Genomic DNA, 6,145 nt, shown 5'->3' on the forward strand with positions numbered 1-6,145 from the left:
AGCTGGTCCCACCTCCCGCTGGGACAGTCCTGCCATGGCAACAGCCTCCCATGGGCTCCACGGTTTAGCTGAGCGTAGGGGCCGTCCCATCGCGCTGGGCGCTGCACAGACACCCCCGACCGAGATCAGGGCCCCCGTCATACTGGGTGCTCCACACACCCACCCAACCGAGATCAGGGCCCCCATCGCCCCAGGCGCTGCATATACCTCCCCCAGATGAGAATGGGGCTCCCAGCACACTGGATACCGTGCAGACCCTCCCTACCGACTGGGAACCCCATCATGCCGGGTGCTGCACATACCTTGAGTCAGATCAGGGCCCCATCGTGCCAGGCGCTGCCCAGAGACACGTTATGAGACAGTCCCAGCCCTCACAATCACAGACAAAAGATCCCAGCTGGAGACAGACAGACAGACGGGGAAGCACCAGGGAGCAACGGGACGATGCTGGTCACCGTGACGGGGTCTGTTCTCTGCCCAGTCACTCACCCACCGCCCCGGTAGAGCTTCCCTGCTGGACACTCACCGAGCTACGGTGTGAGGGTCTCAGTGCACCAGGCCCCATGTGCTTTAATCCTCCAGTGGCTGAACAGAGCCCAGGCACAGCCCCTGGCTGGGTCCCCAGGTGCCCCCTGTGCAAAATTGTGGGATTTGGGCATTTTTTAATTTTTTTTTTATTGATTTAAATGTTCAGAGTTGTGGGAAATTATGGAGGTGGGGGTCAGACACTGTGGGGATCAGACAATAATTAGATAATGACAGTGGATGCTAAAAGCTAAAGCTTTAGAACCGTTCAAATACCAATTGTCAACATCCCTCATCAAAAAAGTACAAAGTCAATCGCCTTAAAGCAAAGTCTTTTCTCACTGTGTCTGGTGGCACATTTCGATTCTTACTGATGGAAATATTAAGGCAGCAGTCTCTGTGTGTGTGCAGTGACATCAAGGTGGGGGAGCCAATATCCTTTCTCAGACCATCTTCCATTGGTGGAAGAGACAAGCTCAGGACCTCCCCAAAGCTCTGGTTCGGGTCTGGGCTGAAGAAGACCAGAAGAAGATTTGAAGAAGAGAAGCTCCGTGTAGCTGGAAAGCTTGTCTCTACTCAACCAACAGAAGCTGGTCCAACAAACGGTATTTCCTCCCCCACCTCATCTCTTATATTCTGGGACCAACTCGGCTTCGACACTATGAACAGCTACGGTGAAACCGACATTTACCGACACAACTCCAGCCCTTCCCAGGCTGGTAGCGCAGGAGCTCAGGCGAGGTGATCACCATGGTCCCGTCTGGCTTGAGAAGCGACGTGTCTGTGTCTGGACTCTCGGACATGACCCGGGTGGCATCGCAGAGATCACAGGACGGGGACTGCAGCGAAGAGCAGGCCTGGCTCCTCGCCCCGATTTCTCCTCCAAAGGGAAACAGCTCGGACGTCAGATAAACCACCCGGGGCCAAACTGGGGAAACGGGTGTAAACACTCTGCTGCCGATTCGACTGCAAATCTCTGGTCCTGGCGGGGGAGGGGAGGGGAGACAAGGGCCCCGGCTCAGACGTGCCGGGGGCTTCCCAGCACAGAGCCACAGGGTCGGGGGCCCCCCAGGGTCGGCTAGTCCCAGCCCCGGTGGAGATGCAGGATTTGTCGTGTCTGCACCACCCAGGACAGATGGTTTCGCAGCCGCTTTCTGAAACCGCCCAGTGAAGGAGCTTCCAGCCCCTCCCAAGGCTTCCTGGGAGTGGGGCCATCCACTGTCCTGCTGCTCTTACCCAGCCGGGGGCCGGCCCAGATCGGCCCCAGCTCCGAGCTGCCTGGCCCCAGGGCTCGCGTGGGGCTGGCCCGGGGGGGGGGGGGGGCGGGGCTCCCAGCTGGCCTGGCTGCTGGTGCTGGTGCGTGTTCCCAGCTAAGAGGGGCCAGAGCAGCCTCCCACCGAGAGAGAGTCACAGACATCCGGGGGGGGCAGCCTGGAGGGGAAAAATCTGTCCAGGGGGGGGGAAATCGACTGGAGGGGGAGATCCTGCCCCCCCCCGGGGATGGTAGTTCCCCCCTCCCCCCCGTGACCGGCCCCACAGCTCGCTCTGTCTGCCCGGAATTTTCTCCGGCAGAACCGAAAGTAAAACCTCCGCTGGTTTCTGTTTCCTCCTGCCCCGCAGCCGGGCGCTGATCCCGCAGGAGATCGGCTCCCAGGGGCGGGAGGGGTGTAGCCAGAGGGGAGGCTGTTAATAGCCACTGCTGGTGGGGGCTGGGAGCCAGGACTCCTGGGTTCTCTCCCAGCTCTGGGAGGGGAGTGGGGGCTGGTGGGTTAGAGCAGGGGGGCTGGGATCCAGGTTGCCTGGGTTCTCCCCCCAGCTCTGGGTGGGGCGTGGGGGCTGGTGGGTTAGAGCAGGGGGGCTGGGATCCAGGATTCCTGGGTTCTCTCCCCAGCTCTGGGAGGGGAGTGGGGGCTGGTGGGTTAGAGCAGGGGGCTGGGAGCCAGGACTACCACCTGTTCAGCACATTGAATTTAGCAGCTGTTATTTCCTGGCTCAGGTTCCCAGGAAATCAGTCCCCATTATTCTCTATAGATGCAGGGAGGGGCACACAGGTGCCCATAAAAACCTGCCCTGGCACTTGCATTCCCCAGTCGGGCTTTGGTCGGAGCAGTGGAGGCAGCTGCATGCAGCCAAGACAGGCCTGGGGAAGGCTGAACCATGGGGTGTCTCCGCTCCCCACTGGCTCTAGCATTGCTGGCGATGACACTGCTGCAGGGTGAGTGTGGGGTGGGGATGTAGGGACCAGCCCCTCCCTCCCAGGGGGAGGGGAGTGAGATACAGGTTGTGGGGGAGGGAATTGGCTAGTGACTATCAGGGAGATCCAAGCCCTTGGCTCTTCATAGCCCCCCCCGAGCCTGGATTGGTACATTCAGTCCTGAGCTGCCCCACTCAGATCAATGGGGCATGTTGATTCTTGAACCGGCTGGTGGTAAATCAGAAACAGGGCTGAGACTTGTGGCTGGTGCTGAGGACGGCAGGGCTGCTCTGGGGCAATGGGCGGAGCTTGGGAATTATGGGTGGAGCTACTGGCACTCAGTCCCCTCCACACACCTTCTCAGGTCCCAGCAATGCCTGTGAATAACCCTCACCCCCAACACACACACTGGGTGCTCAGGGGAGCTGGAATCAGCCAGGTAAGACACCCACTACAGAACTCCAGCCTCACCTGCCCTGGGCATGTGCCCTGAGAATAAGGGTGGGAGCCTGGACTCCTGGGTTCAATCCCCAGCTCTGGCAGGGGGTGGGGGTGAGGCTGAAAGCCAGGAGTATGGCTTCTTTGCTCATCCCATGCCAATGCTGTTCCCCTCTCGGGTGCAGCCACAGCGGTCTGTCAGGTTGAATTGGTGGGGATGCCCCAAGGGGCCGGTGGCCGTGGCAGGTCAGCATCCAGTATAATAGACACCACTTTTGCGGCGGGTCCCTCATCTCAGCCCAGTGGGTTGTGTCAGCAGCTCATTGCTTCCAATTGTGAGTAACTGGGATGGGTAGGGATTGGTGCTGCACAGTCAGGCATCCTGCCTCGATCTATGCCAGGGAAACCATCCCTGGATGGCATCGCTGTGTGGCTGTTATCCAGCTGCCCCACCCCAGAGGTGGCTGCATCTCAGAATTGGATGGGCCATCCCCGTGCAGCGTCCTGGGTGGTTTTCCCCCAGCTGCCCTGCCCCAGAGGTGGCTGCCTCTCACCGTCAGGTGTTGCCTGGACCCTACTGCATTTTTGCCCATGTTTGCAATCCAGTTTCCCCCACTGATCGTTGCTGTCCCTCTGCTCCCCAGCTCTTTCCCCCAGTCTGCCTATCGTGTGACCCTCGGGGAGCACCAGCTGTCCAACCCCTCCCCGAGTTGGGTCTCATCCCCTGTGCGCCAGATCCTCGTCCACCCCGATTACAACAGGGGGACCCGTTCCGCCGATATTGCCCTAGTGAAGCTCACGGAGCCAGTGCGATACACCGACGAAATCCTCCCCATCTGCTTGCCAGGCCCCTCCCACTCCTTCCCTGGCAACCACACGTGCTGGGTCACCGGCTGGGGGACAACAGCTTCTGCGGGTAAGACCATCCCCCGCGGGAGATGCACTATCACTCTGTGACTCAAACCCCGAGCTCCTGGAGCCCCGTGATTCCTGCTGCATCTTGAAATAATCCTCACCCAGCTCTCTGCTGCCCCCTGCCGGCAGGAGGACCAGGAAGTAGGTTGGGGAGGTATATGGGGAAAGGGAATTGCCAGGCATGGGCATGGGTTGCAGCCAAGGATCTATTAACTTCTCTGAGGGCTCAGGGATATTAGATTTTGTGGGGCTCCCTAGGCTCAGGATGCAGCCAAAAATGTGGGGTAAAAAGTGTGGGAGAAGGCAGGGGGTTGGGTGCAGGAGGGGTGAGACCTTCAGCTTAGGGTGCATTTGGGGGGCAGGAGAGGGGGTCCAGGCTGGGCTCAAGGGGTTTGGCGTGCAGGAGCGGACTCAGGGCAGGAGGTTGGGATGTGGGGTCTGGTTGGGAGTCGGGGTGCTGGAGTGGGGTGGGAGTTGGAGTGAGGGTTCTGGGAGGGAGTTATGGTGCAGGAGGGGGATCAGGGCTGGGGCAGGGGATCGGGATGTGGGCCGCGTCCCTGGGGCAGCTCCTGTTTGGTGGCAGAGCTGGGCTGAGGCAGGCACCTGGTCTGTCTTGGCCCCATGCTGCTCCTTCCTGACTGAGCCTGAGGCTGCCGGCATGGCACGGACATCCCTGGCTGTGGCTCTGTGCACCGCCCCCCCGATGCCCGATCAATGGGAGCTGCGGGGGCAGAGCCTGCAGGCGAGGGCAGCATGCAGACGGAGCTCCCCAGCGCTCACAGCTCCAGCCCGGCGGGGCTGAGAGGGGGGAACAGGAGTGTGCAGAGCTGCCCCCACACTAGGTGGGGCTGGAACTCAGGGGCTTTAGTGGTGCAGCCCACGGCCCCCAGGCTAAGGGGACCCCCGAAAAGATCTGCACTTTTGGCAGCCCGGAGATCTTTTTGCAGGGGCCCCCTTTAGCCTGGGCGTCTGTGTAGGGGTTCGCTCCTGCATTAATTCAGCCCCAGTTGTGGGTGTCCCAGCTCCTTCCCCACCCCCCAGTCTCTCTCCCACCCCCCAAGACGCTGCAGGAGGTTCCGGTCCAGCTGATGGACACTGCAGCCTGCAACGCCCCTCTACAACATCGACCTGGCCCCGAACATCGGCAGGGACCCCATTAAACCCAACATGATCTGTGCCAGCTATGCAGAAGGGAAGAGGGACTCCTGCCAGGTGAGAGAGGGCTCTGGGCCAGCTGGATGCAGGTGAGCCCCAGTGCGTCTCCCCGTCACCATCTAGGGCCTATCGAAGGTAAAACGGCTGCTGCATTTGCAAAGCTCCAGACATGGTTCCTCCCAGCTGGCAGGTGCATCTCTGACTTTTAGAGCCAGGTGGAGTCACAGCCCTGTGCCTAAGCCCCAGCTCCTGGAGTCCTGGGATTAGGGCAGAGCCCCAGCTTTTATATTTTTATTGAAGTAATAGTTGAACCTTTGTGTTTTGCATAGAAAAGAGGAAGAATGTGGCTAGACAGTAACTGAGGCCTGCCTGAGTCTGCAGAGAGCCTGAGCCAGTCACTGTGGGATGGGAAAATACCCCATGCCTGAATATTCAAGGTGTCAACTCCCAGCCCCACTGCTCTGGGGAGCTCTGCCAGTGGTCTCTGTGTAGGGCAGGAGAGGAAGAACACCGCCACCCCAGCACCTGTGAATGTCCTGGGGGACTCTCACTTCCGCTACCAAAGCCTCCTTCAGGAAAGTGAGCTGGAAAAGCACAGCAAACTCCTTTCACTTCTCATGTTGGTGTGGAACAAAACTTGTGGGTGGGGCCATGGATGGCCCATATGCCTACAGTCCCAAGGGGCTGGATGCCTGGGGAATAGGGTCATCAGGGGGGAGACCCTCATTAATCCCAATTTCTCTACTCCTCCAGGGTGACTCTGGGGGGCCACTGACCTGTGACCACAATGGGACCTGGTTCCTGATGGGGGTTGTGAGTTGGGGGGACGGCTGTGGCCAGCCCAATCGTCCCGGTGTCTATGTCTGGACAGTGGCCTACGGTGAATGGATATGGGGGCACATGGTCTCCAGGGGATGA

The 6,145-nt window shown here is 59.9% G+C and overlaps 1 pseudogene; it reads left to right on the plus strand.

The window, feature by feature from the left end:
• The first annotated feature begins 1,275 nt into the window (after window positions 1-1,275).
• LOC123369240 lies at window positions 1,276-6,145 on the plus strand (annotated as a pseudogene).

This window comes from Mauremys mutica, chromosome 4 (assembly GCF_020497125.1).
Source record: "Mauremys mutica isolate MM-2020 ecotype Southern chromosome 4, ASM2049712v1, whole genome shotgun sequence".
NCBI lineage: Eukaryota > Metazoa > Chordata > Testudines > Geoemydidae > Mauremys > Mauremys mutica.